Genomic DNA, 26,867 nt, shown 5'->3' with positions numbered 1-26,867 from the left:
ATTAATATTAAAACAAAACCCAACAATCCTTCTCCTGTAGAGGGATAGTTGTTCTATCATGCCAGGGTTATTGAGAAAATTCTTGAATTCACACCTTATAGTAGTGGCCATACCAGGTTCTAATCTTACCATCAAGGTTTCCTTTTCTTCATTCGTAACAGATGATTTTGTGGCAAGGTTCCAATCAATTGGATTTCTCATAAAAGATATGAAAGCCTGTAGCTGCAAATCTCCAACATGGGGGGCAAGATTTATAGACATATGTAAACTAGAATGCTCAAAAAATATATAATGTAAAAAGAGTTCGTATAAAAAACTCTTCTCATCGAAATCATATGAATGAAATACATCCAAAATTTTTTTAGTGGAATTACTCTTGTAGGGTCTGTTCTCATGAATAACTTTCAATTGGAAAAAATATATTTTTTCCCACAAGAAGATCAGGTAGGATGGAGATGGCGACCTGCAACCCAAAAGGTTTAGGTCTAACTCATGAATTTTACCTTTCTCCTCAGTCAACCTCTCAACCTCTTGTTGTAGTTGTTGTCTCTGTTTTTCCTTTTCCATCTCAACTTTCCTCGTTTCCCACTTTAACAAATTTTCTGTCAACAATTATTCAAGCCACTGATACTTAAGGTTATGAATAACCTTCTCTACTTATTTCAAATAAATCATTCCCTTTTTTAGGGAAAGTTCCATTTTCTTCCAATTCTGCAATTCCAATACCAACAAAAGTCTTTCTGAATGCCACTCTGCTTCAGGGTCCTGTGCAGTTTCTTGTGTGATAGTAGTAATGGTGTAACAACATCTCATGTTTTGAGTTGTTCCACCTCAACTACTGGTTCTTGTGTATAGCAACATCATTGACAGGTTCTTGTGGAACAAATCTCAAATTTTCTCCCTTAAAAACCTCTGTCTCAACTGCTAGTTCTTTTGTATCAAAAAAATCATATACATGTTATTATGGATCGGTTTCTAGGTTAAAATCCATGGGGTGCTCCGTTTCAATTACTAGTTCTTATGTATCAGCAACATTGTCAACATGTTGTTGTGTGTTAGCCTCCCATGGTTCTGTTTGGGTTCCTTCTTAGATGGTGTCTATAACACAAATATTATACCCTATTGTTTCCAAATCCTCAGCACATGCTATACATTAAGCCCCCCGGGTGATTTATGATCCTAACTTATCAACAAGCTCAACCAATGTATCAAGACCTGAAACCTTCATTTTCATTTTTCTACCTCTTAATTGCTGCTTTAATTTCTTATGTTCTACTTCTAGTTTCTCAATTTTAAGCAGAAAGGTTCACATTTTATTCTTACCAGGTGAAGAAGCATCTTCTTTCTTGGTCTATCTCCTCTTCTTCTACTTCTCATGTTGGGTGCAGGATCCCCCAAGGGCATTTTTGGGGCTTAGAGCCCAGATTTTGGTCCGATTTTGTAATTCCAATGAAAAGACTCTGCATTTTGTGGGTGTGGGCGTGGAGCACATAGTTGTTAAAGAGTCATAGGGTTGTCCGCCTTTATTTTGATAATATAATGTTGGCTATAGAAGATCTACCCATGGTCCACAGATCATGGGATTGTATAAATAGAGCTAATCTCTAAGTAGTTTGATAACATAAGACACAACCTGAAGAAGATATGATCTATGAGAGATATCTCTAAGAAAAAGTCTAAGTTTTGGGTCGTAGTGTAGGTAGAGGCTCTGCAGCTGAGTGCGCAGGGAAAGTCAAGTATCTAATCATCTAGAAGTATTAATAAAGAGAAATTTTCTATCATTTCTGCGTATTTATTTTCTATTTATGCATCTGTTATATCGGGTATGAATTTCACTTCTAATGCTTATATGATGTGTGAATGTGTATAACTGTATTGGTTAAGTAAAGACAAGTTAGAATATCTGTCTATGTAAAGATAATTAAGATCTGCCAATAAGATAAGTAAGATACTTAGTCCAGTTTGGGAAATAATGTAGTTCCCTACCCTAGCAGTGCAAAAAGACTTCAGCCCCTAGTTAGGGCTATGCGAAAGCCAATTGTAATAGATTGCGAAGGTAACAAAGGGTGGAATAAAGTGCAAAGAGACCTGCGCGGAGGCAAGTATAGCTGGAACAAACTGACATCACAACCATCTCAAGGGTGTGGAAACTTGGTTCCAACATCCTCCCATACTACTTCGGGTGAGACTTCAGTCTGCACTCCGCGGGCTGATGCCGAAAGGGCAAGTAGTGTAGGGATTTGTTTGGCTACCTAATGCTGAACCTGGGTCAGGCCCCCTCAAGCCAAAAAATGGTTTTGTTGCTAGGACCGGAATATACATGAGAGTTGTGTGATGTTGTATCACTGGAATCGAACTAAGAAAGAAATTGAAGGCTGGTTGGATAGAAGAATTCACGAGTTCGCGACGCAGGAGAATAGAAACTGGAGACTATCAAAAGAACAATGGTTAGATAGCTACCTATATATGGAGATCCATGAAATATTTTTCGCATCCTTCCCTACTGAGCTATATGGGTGGATCATGAAGCAAGCAAATAGCCAAGGAAGGTGGAAACTTGACAATCCTATTGTGTGGACCCTAGAGCTAGTGTGAAGGTTGGAAGCATTTGAGGATAAGATCGCACGCGTCGTCGATCATTGAATCGATCGCATTATAGGAGGATTTGTTACTAAGCTCATGGTTGACACCTTAGTTAGCTACAACAAGGTAGAATGACGCTTTCTCAAAGGACCGCGAGGTAAGTACGTAAAGTCTTTGAATACTTGGATTAAAATGTTGTTGTGTGAAAAATGGGTTATGTAGTTACCTTAATGTTTAGGGATACGTGAAGTAGAAAGGTTCACAGGAATGAAGGAAATGAGGTTTTAGAAAATAGCCCCTTGATTTCACCTCTACGAGGGGACGAGGAAGAGCTCGCAAAGGTCTCTCCGTGAAGTGTTATTCATCTGATAAGATAAAGAATTCCACGAATCCCACCTCCACCCACACCACCACTGGATTCACCACCATTGTCTCCATCTTCACCCATACCAACTCCACCACCACTGAAATTCAGTATGGCAAGCACAGTGAAGTTGCCTGTGTTCAAAGGTTTGGGAAATGAGGATTCAGACCAATTTTGGTTCATTGTAAGGGCTGTATAGGAAGCGTAAGGTGTTACAGATGACCATATAAAGAAAGTGACACTAGTTAGTGCCCTGCGGGATCGTGCACTGACCTAGTATATTGAGTACTCCAACGATAACCCAAATGCGAGATTCGCGAATATCCAAAGAACGCTAAATAGAGAATTTAGCAGGCCTAAAATTGAAGCACAGTCGATTGTGGAATTCAAAGAGATCACGATGTTACTAGGCGAGATGCCTTGGGAACTAGATCAAAGGTTGAAATGTATGATCCACAAAGCCAATATGAATTTGACAGATGGACAACATCAAGAGTGGTTTGTAGCTTTGCTACTACCACACCTAAGGAGTGCACCGTCGTAGCAGAAGATAACAACTCAAGTAGAGGCCTTAGAGATTGCTATGACGCTACAAGAGACTCCAATGTAAGATCCCAACCTAGGAGTTTAGTAGATCCACGTGCAACTGAAGGATCTGTGCCTTGTGATGCAGAGTTTGAAATAGGACAGGACGGTTCGACCAGAAGTGCGCGAAGAAGTATGGTGTGTGAAATGAAAGAGTCAAAGTCATGACAAAGACCACTGCCCGGTTCTTACAAATTACCTTGCAGGAGGAGGATCGATGCCTTTAAGGCCAGAAGCTCAAGTAGGACTTAGTGCGATGCCTTCTCTGTGGTGCGCGATCTGTCAAATAGCCGGAAAACATGCCACGGATAACTACCACCTGTTACAGAAGTATATGCAAAATTCACAACAGTTGTTTCGTAACTTTTGTAGGTCAGTGGGACATGATGAGCGTACTTGCAGAAGCTATGAATTGATGATGGATAGAACGCCTGCCTATAGCGTTCAGGCTGAAATGTGGCCCCTTGAATAGAATTCAGGGATGGCACGTGTAGAACTTTATAGAATTTTTCTACAAATCAGCTAGCTCTGATACCATGTAGAACTTTTTCTACAAATCAGCTAGCTCTAATACCATGTAGAAATTTCCCACCCGTAGATCACCTGGTAATGCAATGTACTAAAGCAAAACACTTGATCTACTTCTACAAACAATTTAGCTGAAGCTTAATCAACCATGAGCAACATCAATAAGAACACATATAACTAATATGGAGAAATCAATCAAACATAACATAGAATATATCATTAGGGAAAGCACCAGTATAAAACCCCAACACTGTATTATCAGTCAAGTGGAAATCCTCTTTAACATACAAAAAGAATCAGCTTAATAGCTATCCTGCTCCCTTTGTACTCTAATGATCTTCAATCAAAAGATAAAAATCATGGATTACCTAGGCCTCAATATATAGGCCACAAGTCCTCCAATCTCCTATAATAGATCCTTCTCCATGCAAGGAATACTTACTAGAAATATCCAAGCATCTGATAGTACACTGTCCCACATCTGATCTCAACTGGGTCTCTAACAGCACTGACATGAAACAGTTATCCATGAGTGAATCCTCAGTTATCTAAAATAATATTTGTCACATGCATGCAAGCATTAACAAACTATATTTTATTATTTTAACAACTTGTTAAAATAATCTAACTGGACTTGACTAGTTAGAACTAAGTCAACCGATTCTCCCATTATAGAACTCACACTTATTCCCTCAATCAGTGAGGAAATTAAGGATAATTTCCTCAATCAGTGGGACAACTCATGTGCATGCTCATAAAGACTTCAAATTCAAATTTCCGTAACTAATTAACTCAACTGAATTAATTAATTAATATTTCCAACTGTTGTTAAGACAAAAATTAATTTTACTTCCTATAGATAGACTACGGACTACTATAAATAGGAAGATACCCAGAAATGCTATTTTTAGAACTTTCTACTTTTAACAGTTTCACCTCTCACTCAATGTGGCCAATGACCTCACTGGCCAAATTTCTATTTTTAGACATGTTATTTTTAGCACATTCTAAATTTAGCATTTATTGTTGCATACTTTTCAACACTCCATCTCAACAAGAAAGGCTTCCTCTCAAACCTGATCCTGTAACTCTGGAATGTTCTGCATGCAACACATCTACCCAGTCCACTTGCTCCAACAACACTTGGAACAAAAAAAACTCCCAACTGACCACTATGTTGGGCTAGAAACATACTCTGATGTTGAAGCTCTACCTACTGCCGACAAGTGCTCCCTCTCTGACCTCTGCGCTACTACAACATCTCCATGCATCTCGCACCATTGCACCCTTCTCTATTCTACCCTACACTGTGCAACACACTTGCACCTCTCGCAATGCTGCAACCTGCATTCTCTGCGTTGTCCTAGGATTCCCTACATTGTAGCTCTCTCTACTGCTCCATCTGCATTTGTCTCTACCCAGTTAGTCATATCCTGCTACTGCACATCGGGGTTCTCGTAGCAAGGTCTCATCCAAGAGGTTGGGTACCTCAAGGATCCTGCTCCTCCTCCTTGGGATGATAAATCCACATCACCCCACCTCCTACCTGGAGGTATGGATGCATGCGATCGCTCTGCCCACCTGGATCAAAGTTTCCCCCTATTGGAGGTCTCTGCATGAGTAGATGTCTCTACTCGATCTTCTCTTAGCTTCCCCTGTTTTGGCTGATCCACAACCTCCTGAAGTTGCTGCACCAATCATGGCTCCTCCACAATCATCTAAGACTTCTTCTGGTTGTGCATGTTGAGAGGTAATATACCCTCCCTCTCAACCACCAAGTCTCTAACCTTTGCCTTTCTCCTCAATGTTATCAGGAAATCTAGTGTCTATTCAGAGCTACTAGTCCCACTAAGACGGGTAGCTATCTAGAAACAAACAGATTAAAGTCACTTGTTTTTTCCTTTATGAGAGAGAGATGAGAAAGAAGCAGAGAGTACCAACCTTAGTCTTCCACTTGGCTCCTTGCTTGTTTCCTTTCCCCTTTGACGGAATCTCGCCGCTGCTTCCTCACTTGTCCTGCTTCAAAGAGCACCTATAGATTCACAGCAGCATAATATAATCAAAGCATAGAGATCTTTCACTATAAACAATATATGATCAGATATATGTTGACCATACAAATGTATATATCAACACAATATTCAGAGATACACAAGAATATGGAGGAAAACTCAAATAGCTTTATTAGTAAAAGTAGTAGAAGAGAGGATTACAACCACTTGGTCTGACCCAGCGCCATCCTCCCAGCTTGAAAGCCCTCTTCACCTCACACAAAGCAAGATCACCCAACAATGTCTTCAAAGAGAAACCAGCAACACCTCTTTGAAAATTACCAAATTCCAACCTTTGGATCTTTGGGATGAGGGATCCATTTATAGATATTTGTAGGGGGGTGAGGCAACTTTTGGGATTTTGATTAGTGTCATCTCTCTGATAGTTCTTGGTTCAACTTGGAGATTTCATGATCTCCTACTCATCCTTGGGCGAACTTAGGGAGGCAAGTGTCAAATGAGCAGCTTCTAGAAGATTCTCAGGGTCTCCACCTAGCAAACTGCTTGTGCCATTTTTCTGCTCTCGCTCATCACACCCTACAAAAGGGCTTTCTAGTATGCATCGCAATTTTTGCATGTGGCAGGTGAAATGCATCACACCCTTTGCAATGGTCAGTCTGTATGGTCCTGCTTTGACCAATTCTGAGTGGTTTTTCATGGAAAACTTCTAGGAGATGATGTAATCAGATGACCTTGCTCCTTTAGGGTATGAAACAACACTTTTAGAGACTTAGAAGCCCTTGGTTTATGGACATATGTGTTTGGGGTTGCAGTGCCCAAATACGTCTATAACAGTTGCCCCCTAAAGCATGAGGTCATAAATCTTTTGATGTCTGGTGAAATGCTTTATAATGAGGATCCGAGGTTTTTCGCACTAGAAGGTGACCTGTAATAATATACAATACAATACATTATCTTCATAATATTTTCATGATCTAGCTGAGGTGGGAATTCCCATGCTCAGCTTGATAAATTCATTTTCATGTACATAGGACAGACAACCGTCTGTGTGCAGACTGATGATTCTGGTAGAGCCATCATCCCGTAGTTTGGATGATTATCTGTGCAACAATGATGCACATCTGACGTCTTTATTTTCCTAAATATATTGCAGCCCATATGGATGAGACTAGATCCGGGGTCTTCAAAACTCGTTCAATCTTCGCCAGAAAGTACAAGTCGATCCATGTGAAAATATGTTTTGATGTTGAACATGGAAGGATGTCGCCTGATTACTAGCCAATGATGTAAGCTGTTAACAGATGCGAGAGGAATCACCGATGATGATGATGACCCTCAAGGTACTGTAGTACAATTCATGTGGTGTGAATACATGAGTTGATGTCGAACACCATGCAAAATCTTTCGGTCGAAGGCCATTAATGTAAACTTGTTACCGGAAGTGAGAAACTTGCCATTGAGGAATGCAAGCTTCAAAGTACTGAAAGGGTTGTTTCTAGGTCGACTTCTTGGATAATGAGCTGATGTCGACAAGAAGTGACCCGTCGTAGGAAGGCCTTAATGAATCCCACATCTACTACACAAAACGGAGCAAATGATTTCGTGGAGGTGAAAATGATCTGATGATACAAGGTTCAGGGTGGCGGTCATGAAAGAATGAAGTGTAAAGGTATTGCAGCAGATGAGACACAAGTTGGGTAGGTGAATTCTCTAAGTGAGTTCTCTTGAACATATCTGTGACACTGAAATGGATTTGTAGCGTTAACCCCAAAAGTGGATGGTACGGTGGACCAATGGTGGTATGACCGGTGAACGGAATAACCCAACTCGACTCAATCATGGTGATGGAGTGAAAGTGTCATGTTCAAGAGTGACCTACTACCAATAAAGTTTCTTCAAGTTTTCTTCCCAATTTTCCCCAATCATTTCTGACCAGTACCTCTTTATTTTTGTCAAGCTTGAGGAGGATAACATATGCTTGTTCTATAATTTTCCCTTCGGGCAAACCCGTCGCTATGTTTTAACGAGCCTAGTGACAGTGAAACTCATTCTCTGAATGGGAAAGTTTGTCGCTATTGTTTTAACGAGTTTAACGACAAGGATAACTTGGTCCTTTTAAATTTTAGAGATTTTGAAAAGAGACAAAAAGAAAACTCCAATATTCATTTTTCGTAATATAATCCCTTAAGTTCGAAAAAGTGTAAAACAATGCGAAAGGGATGACTTTTTGATAGTTTTAATGAGCCAAACAAGACAAACGCTCGATCCTTTTGTGTAATAATCCCTCAGGTCCAAAAAGATTAAAATCTATAGGAGAGATAGCACTTCCAATCACTTTAACGAGCTGGAGAGGCCAATTGATCGGCAATCTTTTCATATTTTATGAGTCAGATGAAAAGAGCTTAAAGGAGACTCGTTTTTTGAGGAACGAGTGATGTTTTCAGATAGTAGCTGGTTCCAGTTAAGGTTTGGAACTTTCCAATCATGTCAGTGTAAAGAAGGTGGCTAATAGGATCACTCATCGCAGTTGTTCCTAAAAAGGGGTAAACAATCAAATGGAGGCGAATGATTGGCTAAAACAGAGTGGAGGTGATGGTAAGAACATGAACAAGGCTCAAAAGCTGATGATAATCATTCACAATGGTTATTTACTGGAGGTGGGTTCATTTTTTAATGAGCTTAAAATCTGGTGGAACATATGCTCATTGCTAGGTTTAATTTTTAACGATCTTGAACTTCGCGTAAAACTGCTCATGCCAGTCGTATAATAAGAATGTCTCATCGATAGGTTCATTTTTTAGGGAGCTTGCACCATTCGAAATTATGCTATGACTCCTTTTATTATGTAAGCTAGGAACGACCAATCCTATGAGTTTAAAGGGTTAAGGACCTACAAACTAAGAAAATAAATGGTCGCTTTTCACTTTCATGCAAAAAGGTTCACATGCCCCCAGGTATAGCGAAGTAGAGTTTCCCAGGTTACCCCTCAATTTGCAGACAAAACACTTGTTCTATCGGGAAAGACCTACCTTCTCCAGGTTACCCTTCAATTTGCAGACAAAACATTTGTTCTATCAGGAAAGGTCTACCTTCTAATAGAGGTATCTTATTCCAGTCTAATCCCATTTTCCTAAATGGACGGGTGTGTCAGACCAGTCATATATCCTTTGTGGAAACCTACCCTATACCTGAAGCTTTCCTGCCAAAGAAGACCAGGGTGCATGCCCCCTGGGTTTCTTTCACGACCACCGAATCACTCGCTCTCATCAGGTGGATGGACTAGAGATTGATGAGACATTCCTTGCGCAAAAAGACTTGTTAGGGATGGCATTTGACTATTAGCTATGTGTGAATCGGGGAATGAAAGCTGGTCTACGAGTTGGACCACTCTACCTTCATGCGGAAAACACATTACTCGAAAGAGTGAGGAGACAATGGCTCCCATGCTATAAATGTAGTCACGCCCAAGGAGTATATTGTAATCTAAAGGTCCTTGGACTACCATTACATTCAGATAAACAATTTTCCTTCTCAAAGTTATAGGCAAACTCAGAAGGATCCCTAACGGTCGACTGGTTCCTTTGTCGAAGCCTGTCAAATTTTTCATCTCAGGAAAAAGCGATGGCGAACCAAGAACTTTCCAAGCAGTTGAGGAAAGGATACTCACAGAAGTCCCTTCATCTATGATGGTACCAACCATGACCATTTTGTAATTTTGCATTATGATTCAAAATGGTACATTAGATGGTAAACGGGGTCTCCCTAGTAGATTCCAATCGAAGAAAATGACTGGGTTGCTTGGAGGTGGGATTGAATAGACGGCCGGATACAACTCTGACGAACTTCCTTCCTATGGTAAAGGGATGGGTATATTTCCCCCATGTTCATCAAAGTCTATGTTTATGAAAAGAATTTGAACGATGTCATTCTCATTCTCTTTGGTGACTGTATCATCTGAAGGTAAATCTTCTGAAGCTAAGATGGGGTCGACTGCCATCTCGACCTATTGACTTTGGTCCGATGTGGACTTAGAGGGTTTATCTTCAATGATAGGTGCTTCGACCGACACCAAAGGTGGTTCAGCTGGATTTTCAACTAGCAATGGATTCAGAAAGAGTTTCTTGTATCTAGGAGGGAGTTGTTGCGGTGATGTAGGACGATTATCCAAGTCTCTTTTAGCTTCGTATAGCAAGGGACAATGGTTGAGGGCATGATCGCCTTGATACAGTCTGCAGGGAAATTTAGATTTCCCTTTTTTTCTGGTGACTTCGTTTTCACTAGTTGACGGTGTACTTTCAACATGATCGTCAGAGGTTGACGACACCGGATTATGCAAGCTGGGAGACCAGTCCCTTAGGATCCGTGGGATGCAAGGACAATCTCGGTGATAGTGGTCTCCTTTACAGATGACACATGGAGATTTAGGTTTGGACAGTGCAATGTGCAGATTTTCGCTAGACGACGCATGGTTGCCCCTTTTTGTCATAGGCTCCTTCTTCTTCTTCTCCTTCCCCTTCCTCTTCTTCTCAATTACTTGGTTTTTTGTTTTGCTATCTTCACCAAGCGAAGAGGAAGAAGTATATGGAGAGACAAACGAAGTAGAAGGTTGGGGGGGAACTCTGGTATCATCTAGTTGCTGATTCGATTGTTCAGGAATCATGGTGCTTTGAACAACAGAGGTCGAGAAAATCCATACCGGTAGGCCAATTGTCAGTCTTGGAAGGGACAATGTGGCCATATGAGGTGCACCAACATCTCCCCAAGAGGAGAAAGGACTAGGATTTCCCCCAAGGGGAAATCCTTGGTTGGTGGACTCCATTTTCTCAACCTAAGACCAATGAGGGAACAACGACATTATTCCAATTAGCATTAAAATTTTAGACACTTTGACACAACTCGCTTTTTCAATTTTTAAGAGTCAAGAAAAAGCTAAAGATGACTCTAGTCACCTTTGATTTTTAATGAGCCTGAAGTGACAAGTGCTCAGATGGACCTTTTCTTTTAAGGAGTCTGAAAAGGAATGAAAGAGACTACTCTGGAAATCTAGACAAAGGGATTACCAAACCAATCACAAAACTGCAAAATACTTTGTACGGTACAGCAGTCAATCTTCCCGAATGTTGTGTTCAGTGCATTGCGATCGATAGGGCGGCAGACAAGGCTTCCTAAGGATAAAGGATATAGCCTATTGTGGTCTCCCAATAAATAATTGACAGTACGTGGGAGCACAAGTCCATACTGGCACTTGTCGTCTCAAAGAGGAGGAATCACCCAACCTACGATGAAAGCGACAGTTACCACGCTTTACTACGCCGGAATACGTCTCTAGCCTAGACTTCTAGACGTTGTGCGTTAGGTTCCAAAGCATTTTTATGTTCATTGAATTTATTTTACAGTTGATCTTTCTTAAGAAATTTGTCTTTCAGGTTCACTGTGTGATGTAGATATACAATTCCTAAAATGCAATCTAAGATGATAAACAGTCGTTTAATCTTCTTTTTGCAATGAAAATCCTAGCTACTAAGGAAAGAGAAATGAGATTCTTTCAACATAGAGCAAAGAGCACACACTAGATGCACTGTCCTAAATCACAATCAACAAGTAGTCTAAATGCAAATGCACATGCATGTATTTGTTTTTCACTTTATTAATGTGTGAATGACAAAAAGAATGCTAAGCACAAATCTGAATTATATCTTCCTTCAAAGCGACAACACTAACGATTTTCTTTTCAAAAAACAAAAGGGAGACAAGATGACTCTTTGTGATTTTGAATTGAAAACTGCTTTCGACACTTGAAGTACTATTAATTTAGATCAAATACAAGAGTAACAGTGTGATCGACTATCAAAAAGAGAATTATTCTTTTCCTTGACTGAAAATGACACGTGCGGCACTTTCAAATCCAAAGACGATAGTTCGATTAAGCTACCGTTTTGTAAATGAGAACTGTGAATGGAAAAAAATACATAAAAAAATTCACAAATCTTTGCACAATGGAGGTTGGATGATGCAAAGAAAGGGGGTTTCAACAGTGCTCTACTGATCACAGACAACAAAACTCCTGAATAAAGCTGAAGAGAGTGAAGAAAAAACCAAAATCTGGAGGCAGATCTAGTCTTGTCTGATCATCGCACCTATAACACAGGGAAACAGGGATGCATCCCACCTACTGCACACGGGAGGTGCGATGCATCTAGATTTCCAAGAAGAGAAGGTGCGATGGTCCAGGGACGACACTTTAACTTGGTTTTTGGTCACATTTTGCAGCCTAGTTCAGGGATTTAGGCCGAGAAAATGATAGTCACTAACTACAAAGTACAGGGGATGATCTAATGAGGTTACTCAAGCTACCTCTAGGGCACTTAGGATGTTTGCAAGTCAATTGTTCAGTTCATAAACAAACCCAGAGATTGACTGAAGCAGCGTTGATCTACTTTGCACTTGCATAGCAAATGTAGTTTGAAGGCTAGTTGGCTTAACTTTAGGCTCCGTCTGTGGTTTATGAATCAAACAAATAGAGACAAGAAATCAAACTAATCCCTCCCCAGAAGAGTCTCCATTTTGTTATCGGGAAATCTAGTGTCTATTCAGAGCTGCTAGTCCCACTAAGAGGGGTAGCTATCTTAAAAACAAACAGATTAAAGTCACTTGTTTTTTTCCTTTACGAGAGAGAGATGGGAAAGAAGTAGAGAGTACCAACCTCAGTCTTCTGCTTGGCTCCTTGCTTGTTCCTTTCCCCTTTGACGGAGTCTTGCCGCTGCTTCCTCACTTGTCTTGCTTCAAAGAGCACATGTAGATTCATAGCAACATAATACCATCAAAGCATAGAGATATTTCACTGTAAACAATATAGGATCAGATATATATTGACCATACAAATGCATATATCAACACAATATTTAAAGATACACAAGAATATGGAGGAAAACTCAAATAGCTTTATTAGTAAAAGTAGTAGAAGAGAGGATTACAACCACTTGGTCTGACCCAACGCCATCCTCCAAAATTGAAAGCCCTCTTCACCTCACACAAATCAAGATCACCCAACAATGTCTTCAAAGAGAAACCAGCAGCACCTCTTTGCAAATTACCAAATTCCAACCTTTGGATCTCTGTGATGAGGGATCCATTTATAGATATTTGTAGGGGGGTGAGTCAGCTTCTGGAATTTTGATTAGTGTCATCTCTCTAATAGTTCTTGGTTACACTTGGAGATTTCATGATCTCCTACTCATCCTTGGGTGAACTAAGGGAGGCAAGTGTCAAATGAGCAACTTCTAGAAGATTCTCAGGGTCTCCACCTAGCAAACTGCTTGTGCCATTTGTTTGCTCTCGCTCATCGCACCCTACGGAAGGGCTTTCTAGTATGCATTGCACTTTTTGCATGTGGTAGGTGAGATGCATCACACCCTTTGCATTGGGCAATCTGTATGGTCCTGCTTTGACCGGTTCTGAGTGGTTTTTAATGGAAAACTTCCAGGAGATGATGTAATCAGCTGAGCTTGCTCCTTTAGGGTATGAAACAACACTTTTAGGGACTTAGAAGCCCTTGGTTTATGGACATATGTGATTGGGGTTTCAGTGCCAAAATATGTCTATAACACTCAAGGATTTGCATGCATCTTGTACCTCAAGTGCATACAGGTTCTTGGCTAGCACACCAATCTATTTCCACTTTCCCGCTATCACGAAATTTTCTAGAAAAAGAACTGAGTTTAAATCAACGATATCTCCCTCATCCAAACTCCGATTCAGCTGATTTTTTTTTTTGATTTTGGGTATTTTTTTGCAAGGAATCCAAATTTACTATTTATTTCTGAAAATTTTGTACAGAAATTTTCAGATCTTCTCTACAAACTCTCGGCCCAAAACTCAAAACTTTGAAATCTCCTCTTCTTGTATATTGTTCTTCCTTGATAGCCTGTGCTTCGATACCATGTAGAATTTTGTAGAATTTTTATACAAATCAGTTAGCTCTGATACCATGTAGAAATTATTGTACAAATTAGCTAGCTCTAATACCATGTAGAAATTTCCCACCTATAGATCACCTAGTAATGCAATGTACTAAAGCAAAACACTTGATCTACTTCTACAAAGAATTTAGCGGAAGCTTAATCAACCATAAGCAACATCAATAAGAACAAAGATAACTAATATGGAGAAATCAATCACACATAACACAGAATATATCACTGGGGAAAGCACCAGCATAAAACCCCAACATTGTATTATCAATCAAGTGGAAATCCTCTTCACCATACAAAAAGCATCAGCTCAATAGCTATCCTGCTTTCTCTGTACTCTGATGATCTTCAATCAGAAGATAAAAATCATGGACTACCTAGGCCTCAATATATAAGCCACAAGTCCTCCAATCTCCTATAATAGATCCTTCTCCATGCAAGGAATACTTACTAGAAATATCTAAGCATCAGATAGCACACTGTCCCACATCGGATCTCAATTGGGTCTCTGACAGAACTGACATGCAACAGTTATCCATGAGTGAATCCTTAGTTATCTAAAATAATAGTTGTCACATGCATGCAAGCATTAACAAACTATATTTTATTATTTTAACAACTTGTTAAAATAATCTCACTAGACTTGACTAGTTAGAACTAAGTCAACTGATTCTCTCATTATAGAACTCATACTTATTCCCTCAATCAGTGGAGGAAATTAAGGATAAATTCCTCAATCAGTGGGACAACTCATGTGCATACTCACAAAGTCTTCAAATTCGAATTTCCTTAACTAATTAACTCAACTCAACTGAATTAATTAATTAATATTTCCAACTGCTGTTAAGACCAAAATTAATTTACTTCCTATAGATAGACTAGGGCTAGAACAAAAAAACTCCCAACTGACCACTCTGTTGTGCTAGAAACATACTCTGATGCTGAAGCTCTACTTGCTGCTGACAAGTGCTCCCTCTCTGACCTCTACTCTACTACAACATCTCCATGCATCTCGCACCGTTGCACCCTTCTCTGTGCTATCCTGCACTGTGCAACACACTTGTGCCTCTTGCATTGCTGTAGCCTGCATGCTCTGCGTTGTCCTAGGTTTCCCTACACTGTAGCTCTCTCTACTGCTCCATCCGCATCTGTCTCTACCCAATCAGTCAGACCCTGCTACTACACATCGGGGTTCCTATAGCAAGGTCTCATCCAAGAGGATGGGTACCTCAAGAATCCTACCCCTCCTCCTTGGGATGATCAATCCACATCACCCCACCTCCTACATGGAGGTATGGTTGCATGCAATCGCTCTACCAACCTAGCTCGAATTTTCCCCCTACTGGAGGTCTCTACATGAGTAGATGTCTCTATTCGATCTCCTCTCAGCTTCCCCTGTTGTGGCTGATCCACAACCTCCTGAAGCTATTGCACCAATTATGGCTCCTCCATAATCATCTGAGACTTCTTTTGGTTCTACATGTTGAGATGTAATATACCCTCCCTCTCAGCCACCAAGTCTCTATCCTTTGCCTTGCTCCTCAAGGCTTTGCATGCATCTTGTACCTCAAATGCATATAGGTTCTTGGCTAGCACACCAATCTATTTCCACTTTTCGGCCATCACAAAATTTTCTAGACTATGCCATCTGAAATTATCAATAGGTGTGATGGGACCATGCCATCTGAACCGCGCGTAGTCTGGAAGATCAGAAAACATAAAACAAGGACGGGGTGTGAAATGAGATTCATCGCATAGATTAGAGAATTCGAAATGGATCAAGTCATTTTGGATTTGGGATTAGATGTGAATGTTCTACTGAAACAGACATGGGAGTGAATGGGGAGACCCAAGCTGCAATGGTCTCTGATTCAGTTGAGAATGGCGAATCAACAGAAAATGATACCCATGGGGCGATTCCAAGGAATAACTGTGGATATTGAAGGAGTGAGCGAGCTGGCAGTTTTCGAAGTGATAGAGATTGTTGATGACAACAATCCCTACCCCGCGCTCCTAAGAATTGATTGGGATATTGATATGAATGGGGTAATCAATTTGAAGAAGTAGAAGATGATATTTGAGAAGAAATCACTGTGCGTAATAATACCCCTGGACCCTACTAAAGGATCACGCTATACAGAGCCAGTCCACGACTATGAGAGTAATGATGTCCTAGACTGCATCTATAAGATAACAATGCGAGACTAAGACTAGGTAAATCCCACCGTGGATGGGCGGATTACAGGGGAGCGCGAGAGTTCCTACACTTCAGACTCTGATGATGAGATAGAACATTGGTAGAATCGGTTACACAAAGTAACTACGCTAATTGCAATATGATGACTAGTTCGTTGCGTTGCGTATCGTTAGAGGTAAGAAATCTTCCTATTTATGATGGTCTAAATGAGGTAGATGCATTTTTGGATGCGTTTGAAAGGGAAGTGATAGAAAGACAACGATTCCAAGCCTTGGACTGGGTACTGCGTGCTACGCCTGCAAGATGGTGGGGTACGCACAAGGGGAGTTTCAATGATTGGTGCGAATGTAGGAAAATGATGCGAACACAATTTGGGAAGCCTAAGATGAAACTGATAGACAAGTATGATGGGTAGAATTATCCATAGGTGCATCTGGCCAAGTGGATGCAGCCTTATGGGGAAAAGCCACAACCTCAGTGGGTTCACCTATAATGTCATACCCTCGATGTTATTCCAATGAATTGGTATGTAGACACAAAGCTTCGCCGTGGGATTGAAGAATGGGATATCCTACGTGAAGGGTTCATGATGACATCTATTTTTGAGGAGGGGTTTGGCGGTATTGAGGAAGTGCTACAAGAGCTGAAAGTAGCCATCTTTAGGATCTCATAGGATCCTTTAGACTTGACGTAGCCTAAATGGGCTACTCAGCTGAGTTGCGCATTGGAATGTTATAATGTAACTGCTGAAGAAGTGGATGAAGATCTGCAGAAAATTAACATTCCACATATTGAAGGCCACCATGAGGTTCAAGGACTACAGATAGAGAACCCTGATATAACAGCACTAGTGAAAACTAGACAGGTGAACATTGGTACGGAGGCAGAGCCCAAATTCGTGAAAATTGGAGACTACTGGGATGACATGATGGTGGATAAGGTCACTAAATTACTCTGCAAATATCAAGACTTATTCCCCACCAAGTTTATAGATTTTTAAGGAATAATCGAAGATCTAGGAGTGATGAAGATCATGTTAAAACCTGACGCGAAGCCAGTTAAGCAGAGGCCTTATTGCCTAAATTCGAAATACAAGGAGAAGGTCCACTTAGACCTAGACAAAATGCTAGCAGCAAGCATCATTGAGGCTATGGAAGAATTCAATTGCGTAAGACCAATGGTTGTGTAAGAAGACGAGGTAAGGATATGCGTGGATCTTGGAAAATTGAATGACACTTGTGTGCATGATCCATTCCCAACTTCGTTCACGAATGAAGTGTTGGACAATGTATGTGGTCAGGAAGCATATTCTTTCACTGATGGGTTCTCAGGGTACCACTAGATCAAAATCGCATCGGAGGATAGGAGCAAGACAACCTTCATGACTGAGTGGGGTTGCTTTCAATATACTATCACACCATTTGGATTGAAGAATGCGCCGGCCATCTTTTCGCGCATGGTTGTTGTGACATTTAAGGAATATATTCATAAGTTCTTAGAGGTCTATTTTGATGACTGGACTGCATTTGGGCTGGTTAAGCGCCATGTATTGGGCTTGTGCTTGATGCTGGATTCAAACTGGAAGAAAGTACTAACATAGGATGGCTGAGACTACCTACTTTGATTAGACACACAAATCTTTGCTGTGCATGTAGCAGATGGACATTTTGAAGATATAATACACTTTCTAACAACTAGAATTTCGTCGGAAGGATACTCTATCCAGCAAAAGAAGGAATTAGTGGTGCGCACGACAGATTTCTCTATCATTGTTGGGCATTTATATAAGATGGGGGATGATGAAATACTGCGAAGGTATGTACCTAAATTTGAACAAAGCAGCATCCTCGCAGATGCTCATGGGGGTGCTGTGAGAGGACATTATGTAGGAAGAGCAACTTCACAAAAGATTCTACGTGCATTGTTGTGGTGGCCAACCCCTCATCAGGATTCAAAAGCATATTGTAAGGCATGTGATGTATGTCAAAGAATAGGTAGGCCATCGCAGAGGGATGAAATTCCTTTGAATCCACAAATGGCATTGCAACCTTTCAAAAAATGGGCAATATATTTTGTAGGACCCATCAAACCTTAAGGAAAGACGGGCATGAGGTATATTATCCCTCCAACGGAGTATCTGACTCATTGGGCAGAAGCACAGTCAGTGAAGGATTGCATGGGCGCGTCTGCCTCAAAGTTTCTATTTCAATATGTACTGATGCAATTTGGTTGTCCAAAGATCTTGATAAGCGATCGTGGTACGCACTTCCTAAATGAGACAATCAGTGCACTAATGAAAGAATTTCAGGTGTATCACTATAAGAGCACACCGTATCACCCACAGGATAATGAGACAGTAGAAGCATTCAAAAAAGTACTGGAAACTTTGTTGACCAAGGTATGAAATGTGCAGCGAAGTGATTGGGATCTATACTTGCAGTGTTATGGGCTTATCGAATGACATGCAAGAAGCTAATGGGACAGACACCTTTTAGGCTTGTCTATGGAGTGGAAGCCGTAATGCCTATGGAATACATCATGCCTAGTCTACACATAGCAGTGATCACAGGTATGATGGATCGTGAAGTGCTTGAGGAGAGGCTCGCGCAGTTGGATGAGCTCGAAGAAGAGAGATTTTTGGTTGGATTTCACCAGCAAGTCCAAAAGCAACGTGAAAAAGCATGGCACGACCGACATATTAAGTTGCGCACCTTTAAGGTGAATGATTTGGTGTTGTTGTATGATAGTAAGTTTGATAAATTTCTAGGGAAACTCAGAATGCATTGGCTGGGGCCATATGTTATTAAGGAGATTACCGACGGTGGCGCGGTACAGCTGGTTAAGTTAAATGGAGATCCCTTCCCAGGAAAAGTGAATGGTAGTCGTTTGAAGCCATACACAGGTAGCCTGGCCATCTGACTAACTAATAGAAGCATAGTCTTAGCATTCCAAGCAGCTGAAAGGAGGCACGAGACTATAAAATACACTACCCGAGAATTGTGTGATGTTAGGAATGTGCGTAATAGCGAAGTGTCACAGGGTCTGCGAGAATGTGAAGATAGTTGTGCTGGTGCACAGGTTTACCGGAAAGTGACCATTAAAGTCACTATTCATGATTTGAGGCCAAATGGAGTGGGCGACAGGCATTTAAGGCAAAATCTATGGGCTAAATTCTTGAAAATCTGCCACCAATCTAGCATTAATGGACCAAACGTAGGGGGGAATGGTTGAATCGAGATTCAAAAGGCGTTATAAATTACAAATGGTTGTCTAGCAAACAACACTTGGCATTTTGAGAATTGAGTTGTTGCATGCTCAAGTATTCATGAACGAAGACTTATTTGAGACTCTGAAAGTGAATTTGTTGTTTGAGAAACTACCAGAGGCACTGAAAGAATTATGGAGTAGCGCCATGTCAGCACCCGAAGAAGCCATGGAAATAGGAGTAGTGACAACCGAGGAAGCCGCGTAGGAAATTGCTGAAGTAGAAGCTCCACAGAGCGTCGGAATAATCGTTGAGGTCCCTAAATCACTACGAACACCAAGACCTAAGAAGGATAAGTAGGCCATGATATTGGTGTGTGTCTCGCCATGAAATCCACTAAGGACCAAGCTCACATTGCAATAAAAGGTGAATGCCACTAATCTAGAGGCCAATGAGGAGGAAGAGTTTGAAGAAATCTTGGTGGAGGAGGAGGATGTAGAGATGGATGTTGAAACCCAGGGTGTGGACCTTATTACTCGGTTACCTGAATATGTTATTTCACACAAGGGTAAAGCTAAGGTGTTGAAGGATATAGATGAGAGAAAGAGCTCTCTTCAAACTCCTCTGCTCCTAGATGATATTATTTTTGAGGGAGCGCACATGGGACATGTTCCCGTGTTGAAATTTGAATATTGGGACCTCATAGACCATGAGAAGTTCCTGCATTTAGCGACTGTGAAACTAATGTGCCAGAAGATAGAAGCGTCGGCTGGAATGATTGAATTGGAGCCACACAAATGTTTCAGAGGTGTCAAGAAAGCAGGGTTGCTAAACCTGATCTAGGTGTCACATTACCACCATGCCTTAGTGATTGTTTTCATCATTAGACAGCTACTCTTCTTGGTGCATGATGGGTGCTTGTGGCTGGAGGAGCCCATCCCCATTACAAACCATATGATTCACTAGATTACATGGCTACCTTGCTCAGGGGAGGATCCAACAAACATTTCAGAGGCAAAAGGTGGTGAGTTGGCCCTCGCGGAGGCAATGAAAAAGAAGTTTAAGTTGGAGAAGAAGTAGTGAGGGTATGCCATCTCTAGCATCAACAACCTTGCAGTCAAGCTCGCGACATAGATATTGGCAGGGAAGGTGATGTGGAAGTTCCACATGGATGAGGTGCTCGCACCAGTGGTTGTACCAGTGACGCAATGTGCGGAAGGGGTCCAGTTCAACTGGGTGAACTATCTATGCAGTGAGTTCCTTGCGAACTACCTTGAGGCACAAGAGCAGGGAAAAACATTTCATTATGCATGGCTCCTGTTGTCGATCATACTGGTGGCATGGGAGCTCCCCGAAGATAGCCAATTCCCTTCGGTCACGTCGGACCTTCCAGAGGCAGAGAAGTATGCTTCATTGTGGGCGACCAAGGACACGAAAAGGATAAGGGAGATAGAGATATTTTGGATATTCATGGAGATGAATATCCAGATGGGAATCAATCGCAAGCCACGGTTATCGCCCACAGTCTACAACAATTTGCAAAGCTTTGCAGAGTTCAAAGTAGATTTCCACCATGTCTTCATCAGGGTGCGGAAGGACCCTAAGAAGACATGGCAAAATTTACCGTATTTGGAGACTAACGATGTCATATTCACAGTCCTTGAGTCTTGGCCGCCGGAGTGGCGTGCTCTAGCTCCACGATGGAAGCAGAGAAGTCCGCTGCACAGCAGATGAAGGAAGAGACAAAAATTTGGATGACACAGCTGGTAGAAAAGCACAGGAAATAAGAAGCAGTGACTAAGGCCCAGGGAGTGCGTGACGTTGCAACGTTGTAAGAGCAGCAGAAAATAGCAGACAAAGAGCATGAAGGACATAAGTCACCTTCGCTCGAACCAGAGATAGACACAGAACAAGGTGGTACGGACCCACAGACGACGTCCACCCAACTCAAACATCTGTGACCATGAGGGTAGGTAGGGCTGCAAAAGAAAATGAAGGCCTCGAAGAAATCTTTTGACCCTATCACCCTCACTGAAGGGGATTTGCATGATATTAGCGAAATGGTGAGGGATGTCACCGTGGAGGTCCTCCAGCAGTTTGAGGAACAACACCAATTGGTATTACGGGCTCTCTGAGCAGAAATACAGGAGTTGTAGGTGCGCACTCCACAAGCTGGCACAGTGTCCACCAGCCTCACATTTGGCACTTTAGCTCCCGGGGAAATTTTGAGTGCAAGGGTGACCAACATAATAGTGCTACTAGATGGGGCACTCATTACAGAGAATGAGGTCAACAGGCCTACGGTCAACAATTTGAAAGGGGTCGGATTTAACATGGTTGCGCTCCCTCAGGAGACGCTCTATCTCTTGTAGGATGGAGTCACTGTAGAACTTCAGGCCAGGGAGAGTCACGCTCTACAGGTAATGAGTTAGTAGTGCATCAACATTGAGAAGTTGAGCCTACAACGTAATAAGGTAGTGGAGTAGAACAAACAGATAATGCAGGTTGTGGAGGAAGCTTGCCAAATGGTTCCGAAGTTGGCCATTCAAGTAGAGGAACTGGTAGAGGCATGCATTTGTAAGTTAGCCACAGGGGTGTGTGATGCAAGAGAAGAAATGGCTAGGGTTCAGCTGGAGTTGAACCTACAGATCGTAGAATTGTAGTTGAAGGCTCAGCCTTCAACTCCACCAGAGGTTAGAGAATAGTATACCATCGCGGTCACAATAGAAATGGAAATGGTTGACAGTGTAGTGACATACTGCATGAAGCTGTTCGAATATTCATTCGAGGTCCTAACCACCTCGTAGGAGGACCTGAACATAGATTTCCTAGAGACAGAGGTGCACGAGATGCAAAATAAATATGATGAGGTAAAAGGGACCACGCAGATGGTTTCCCTTACACAAAGGCTTTCACGGATGCTGCAGGCAAAGGCTCTCAAAGAACAGGTGGATTCCACTTAGCATAAAGAAGTAGTCTTGAAAGTGTTCCTACAACCATGGATCAATGAGGCTTATACAATTATAGCTTCCATTGAAGCAAAGCTCTGACAACTGTAAGAAACTCAGGAGAGGATTCAGGGCAGCAGTTCAACCGCAGCAGTCACCAAACAGCATGTGGAGGAAGTCCAGTAGGCAGCCGCTCAGTGCGCTGCCGAACTTGCAGAGATCCAAACAGAGCTGGGAGGTCTTCGCGCTAAGATCTTCGCACCTACAGAGTGACTCGAGGGCAAGTCACGATGTTTGTGTTGGGGGCCTATTGGGCACGGGAGCCCCCAAGGGCAGTTTTGGGCTTAGAGCCTAGATTTTGGTCCAATTTTGTAATTCAATGAAAAGACTTTGCATTTTATGGGTACGGAGCACATAGTTGTTAAAGAGTCATAGGGTTGTCTGCCCTTATTTTGATCTAACCATGGTCTGCGGACCATGGGATTGTATAAATAGAGCTAAGCTCTAAGTAGTTTGATAGCATAAGACAAAACACAAAGAAGATATGATGTATCAGGGATAGTTCTAAGAAAAAGTCTAAGTTTTGGGTCATAGCATAGGTAGAGGCTCTGCAACTGAGTGAGCATAGGCCTAGAAGTCTACAACTAAGTGTGCGGACCCCTGCAAATGAGTGCACAGGGCAAGTCGAGTCTATAATCATCTAAAGTATTAATAAAGAGAAGTTTTCTATCATTTCTGTGTATTTATTTCCTTTTTATGTATCTGTTATATCAATTATGAATTTCACTTCTAATTCTTATATGATGTGCGAATGTGTATAACTGCATTGGTTAAGTAAATGCAAGTTATAATATCTATCTATGTGAAGATAATTAAGATATGTCAATAAGATAAGTAAGATATTTAGTCCAATTTGGGAAATAACGCAGTTCGTTGCCCTAGGAGTGCGAAAGGACTTCAGCCCTTGGTTAGGGCTAGGCGAAAGCTAATTGTAACACATTGCGAAGGTACCACATTGCTATTACTATGGAAATCACTTCCTTTGTAATCTCCAATCTTAGGCCTCTAACCTCTATTTGATTCCTGTTCAAACTTCGAGCAAATTCCAAAGAAACATTTTCATTCGACCCCCTGAGCCACTCTAAGAATTCAATCCACCCTACTTCTCTGAATAGTTTATATGCTTCTGGGCATTTTTTCAAAGCCTAAGTGGAATCTGGTTCATGCCTTACTGCTACTCCCCCCATCCTTCACTATTATGGACCCTTCATAATTACTTATGAATTTTTTCTTGCTTACCATTACAATTCCTGAAAAAATTGTGCAATGAGGATGTAGAGCTACGTTGGGGTGGATATCAGGGTGATATGAAAGGATATCAAGTCAGAAATTTGTACAATGCAGGTTATCATTTCATCATGAATTCAAAGGTGTGAAAATTTGACTTGGATACAGTTCAAATTAATGAGGTAATATTTAATCATGTAGGGTGGTAATGATTAATGGGTATTGTATCTTTAAACTGATTTATGTCAAAGATCACAAAATGATTTGTCACCACCCCAACTTAAATGCAAATTCCATCCTCAGTTGTCAAAATGAAATGATGTATTAACTTCCAAAATTGCTAAATAAAGAAAAAAAAATATCTTTTTCGAATGACTTACTAGAGGGTGATTTGATTGATGCCGACATCAGAGTGCTGATGATGGTGATTATTGAAGAAAATAACTACAATTGGTTTCATGCGATAGCTATCTTCATCAAACCAACTATTATAGATGTAACAAAAAAATTATTTCTCCATGATGGTTGAATAATGTTTGCAACAATACTTTATTACAACATTATATTCCTTTGATGGCATTACAAATTTGTGCCTACAAAAGAATTCTCAAAATAAAACAGTGAAATGAATAAAAATGGGCTTGTAACTAGCATGTTGTTACACATACATCATAAATATAATGTTGTTATATAACTTGTTAAAAGGAAAATGCGTATTAGCTACCACAAAGTGGTTTTCAGCTGGTACAACTTTCTACCTGTGCCCAACAAGAGGTTTTCACAGGCAGATTTATTTCTTTTATTTTTTATATTATTATTATTATTATTATTTTTTCTTTATTTTGTTGGTGTATCAGTTGCCAACACAAGTTGGTTTTCAGTTGCTACACTTATTGGAATTTAAGAATTTGACAACACAAGAGAATTTTTCCCTGCTCTCATAACTTGGAGACTAGATCCTGAGATAGTGTTGACAAATGAATCCTTTGACATTGGTTTATAATATAACCGAAGACAATGCCCATTGGAAAGCAATGGCACTTTGGCACTATCTATGGTAACTAATCTCACGGTTCCATTGTCAAAGAATGTATCTACCTCATAAGGACCTAGCCACATGATGCAGAGCTTCTCCTTGAAGTCTTTGAATTGTGAATCATATAGTAGAGCCCAATCGCCTTTCTGAAACACCTTCTTTTGAATAAACTTGTCATGCCACTTAGCCCTTTTCCACTATATGATGTTTGTTTGCTGGATGACAGCCAATATCTTCTCATCTAGTTCATTTAATTGGTTCAACCAATGTTGCTGTGTTGTAGTCAAATCCAGGTTTTATTTCAAACTCAATGAGAAAAAATGGCTTTTTACCATACACCAATTCATATGGTGAAAATCTAGTAGTATTTCTTCATCTAGTTCTATATGCCCATAGTGCTTCTAGAATTTTGTCAGCCCTGTTCATCTGGTGGCTAGCTACAATCTTAGTGAGAATTCCTTCATTAACCTTATTAGTGCTCTCCACTTGACCATTTCCTTGTAGATGATATGGTGAGATAATTCTGTGATAGATATTAAATTTCTCAACTAACTTCTGGATCAAATGAGATGTGCATTGTGGTCCTCCTTCTGTCAATATTTCCTTAGGCACTCCAAAACGAACAAAAATGTCTTCAAATAGGAAATCTGAAACAACATGTTCAGTTTCCCTCGTTAGTGCCTTTGCTTCAACCCATTTTGTGACATAATCCATACAGACTAGTATGTAGGACTTCCACTGAGATAAAGGATTAATTGGTCCTACAAATTCTATTCCACTTCTTAAATGGTTCCAAGACTATTTGAGGTTGAAAAAACATTTCAACTGATTGGAGTGGTTGACCCATTCTCTAACAACTGTCACATACCTTCACAAATTTCTTTGCATTCTGGAATATAGTAGGCCAAAATATCCTGTTGAAAGCACTTTATGCCTTGTCATGTTGTCAACAAAGTGTCTTCCACGAGGTTTCTCATGGTAGGCTCAAAGGATGTCAAAAATATCATCCTCTCTAACACACTACCTGATCTGATGATCTGACCCTGTGTGGTAGAGCTATCCTTCTACCAAAGAGTTTATTTCACTCTGTTGAACAATATTCTTTTCTTTTGAGGGCAAATGTTGTGGAAATATCCCTACAGCAAGGTATTTATCTATGTCTTCATACCACAGTGAGTGAGTTGAAATAGAAAAAGTATATTCATCTAGAAAATAATCTTCAATGGGAATGCAATCATTAATGATAGTTAGCCTAGAAAGAAAATCAGCCACTACATTATCTTTTCCAGGTTTATCTAAGATTGTTACATCAAATTCTTGTAACAACAACAACCAACGTGTAACCCTACCATTAGTAACATGTTTATTCATTAAGAAATGAATGGAAAATTCATCACTATGCACAAATACTTGATAGCCTGTAATGTAGTGTCTAAATTTATTAATGGCATGTGTTAGTTCCAGTCTTCGCAGCCTATCATCAGGGATCAACATGAGCTCTTACTATGTCTGGTTTTGTTAGATGTTTTGCACATGACGTTCAGTACAAAACATGTCACAAGTGTGTCCATTAGAAGAATCTCAGAAAAATCTTTCCAACGGTATATCACACTCCCGTAACCGGTTCCTGGATTAGAAGAAATGAATGAGTGATTTTTGGTTATGCATGTTTTGAGGTCAGTTGCTGCACAGAATGACAAGTTTAGTAGAAAATCAGTTTCAGAAATAATGGTAAGGAATTTTTCAAAAGTGAAAGAGGTTTTTGTTCATCACATAGTAAATAACAAAAACCTCCTTCTGTTTATGTACAGGTGCTACTATGTGGGAGATATATAGTGATATTTTGAGCCTACATTAAAACAAAGCAAAATTTTCATATTTTTTACTGTTTTAGTCATTTTAGTACGGGGCCATTTTACAACAGATGGAAAGTAATTTTTCAAAACCCAAGGAATTTTCTATTAAGAACGAGCCATATAACAAAAACACCTTTCATTTTTTTCACAGGTGTCATGGATTGGTATATGTGACTAGATTCTTACAGCTCATTTTCATAGATTTAAATTTTTAATGATTTTCTGTTTTAGAGATGATTTTTTGAAATATATTGCGAGCTACTGGAAACGAATTTCCCAAATTTGAGAGAGGTGTT

Source organism: Pinus tabuliformis, chromosome Q (assembly GCF_031772625.1).
Source record: "Pinus tabuliformis cultivar Carrire ecotype Pingquan chromosome Q, CPIR1, whole genome shotgun sequence".
NCBI classification, from domain to species: domain Eukaryota; kingdom Viridiplantae; phylum Streptophyta; class Pinopsida; order Pinales; family Pinaceae; genus Pinus; species Pinus tabuliformis.
Note: the sequence above shows the minus strand (reverse complement) of the source record.